Source organism: Hyaena hyaena, unplaced genomic scaffold (assembly GCF_003009895.1).
Source record: "Hyaena hyaena isolate Hyena2069 unplaced genomic scaffold, ASM300989v1 scaffold_1103, whole genome shotgun sequence".
Classification (NCBI taxonomy): Eukaryota; Metazoa; Chordata; class Mammalia; order Carnivora; family Hyaenidae; genus Hyaena; species Hyaena hyaena.
In genome coordinates this window covers 79,606-81,711 of record NW_024081730.1, presented here as the reverse complement: position 1 = coordinate 81,711, position 2,106 = coordinate 79,606, and positions in this window count along the sequence as shown.

Sequence of the window (2,106 nt, the reverse complement as noted above, 5' to 3'; positions counted from 1 at the left end):
AAAAAGAAAGAAAAAAAAAGAAGGTAGAGGGGCGCCTGGGTGGCTCAGTGGGTTAAGTGGCCAGCTTCGGCTCAGGTCATGATCTCACGGTTTGTGAGTTCGACACCCCGTTGGGCTTTCTGCTGTCAGCATAGAGCCTGGAGCCTGCATCGGCTTTTGTGTTTCCCTCTCTCTTTGTCCCTTCCCCACTCGTGCTTTGTCTCTCTTCCTCTATCAAAAATAAATAAACATTAAAAATTTTTTAAAAATGAAAGTAGAAAGAGTCAAGATTCTCCTAAAAAATAATATTGGGGGACTTTACCTATCAGATAGCAAGAACTATCACAAAACTATACTAATTAATTAGTGTGACACTGGCACAAGAACAGGCAAATAGACCAGTAGTACAGAAGAGGGAGTTGGCAAACAGATCCATGGATATCGGAAACTTGGACTATTTAGTAAATGGTGCTGGGCCAACCATTTAACCATATGGGAAAGAATGAAACTAATCCCTCTCAAAACCTATTTGAACTTAATTCTAGATGGATGAGATAAAAATAAGAACTGTAAAACTTAAACATTTTTTCAAAGATTTATAGGATGTCTAATTTCAATATAGAAAAAAATTTCTTATGCAACAGAAAAATAGTCCTATCCACATGTGAAAAGATTGAATAAATAAGAGGCGAAGAAACATAAGATTCTCCAGATCATTGTAATCAGTGAAGTGAAAATTTAGGTGATCATGAGGTACTATTCTATGTTCCCTGAAGTGGTAAAAATGAAAGAATCTGATAGAAAGCATTGGTGAAGATGTAATTTGCTGAGAACAACTCAACACCGCTGGTGGGGATGTAAATCGATGCAACCACTCTGCAAAATAGTTGGGTGCCATCTCGAAATATGAACTCTTCATTTTCTACATCCAGCAATTCCACTGGCAGTACATATCCTAAAAATACTCTTGTACATCACGCCATGAGTAACACATAGGAATATTCATAACTTAATTGTTCTATTTTTAAAATATTTTTAAAAATGTTTCATTTATTTCTGAGAGAGAGAGCATTAGCAGGGGAGGATCAGAGACAGGGAGATACAGAATCTGAAACAGCCTACAGGCTCTGAGCTGGCAGTCAGCACAGAGCTCGACGCAGGGCTCGAACCCACGAACCGTGAAATCATGACCTGAGCCGAAGTCGGATGCTTAACCGACTGAGCCACCCAGGCGCCCCTTCATAGTTCTATTTTTGAAAACTTTTTATTGTGAAATGCAGTACACTTACAGAATGTGAAACTCCTCTTAGTCACCACTAGGTAACGTGTTCGAACACTGCCACCTCCAGAAGATCCCTGCATTCACCTTCTGATAACCATTCCCTAGGAAATCTCTCCACAACAGGAGTTGTAACTTTTTTTTTCACTTTTATTCATTGTTTTATCAACTAATTAGGAATACTTAACGTATAGTTTTCTTTTGCCCATTTTGAATGATCTATAAATAGAACCATGCACTGTATTATTTTACATCTGTATTTTTTGTTACTCAATATTATGTTTTTGAGATTCATTCATGTTATCATGTGGTGGCTATAGTACATTTATTTTGTTTGTATTGTACTCTATTGCATGATTATACTTCAATTTATTTATCATTCCACAGTCCACAGACATTGGAATTGTTTCAGGTTTTGGTTAATATAAACATTACATTAAATTGCATTTCCTTGATTACTGATAGAGTTGGACATTTTTCATGTGTATATTGACTATTAGGATTCCCTTTTGTGACATGGATATGCAAGATGTGTTTTTCGCCCACTTTTTCTGTAAGATTATTTATCTGTCTTAGATAGATAGTTTGAGCTCTCAGCTTTATGTGCCTGAGATGTTTTCTTCTACGGTGTAACTTGTTTTCTTTAGTCTTTTTTTTTTTTTTTTTTTTTTTTTTAGCAAATAGTTTATTGTCAAGTTTGTTTCCATATAACACCCAGTGCTCATCCCCACAAGTGCCCTCCTCCATGCCCATCTCCCCCCCCCCCCCCCCACCCGTCAGTCCTCAGTTTGTTCTCATCATTCAAGAGTCTCTCATTGTGGAGAGTGCTGCTATGAACATTGGGGTAC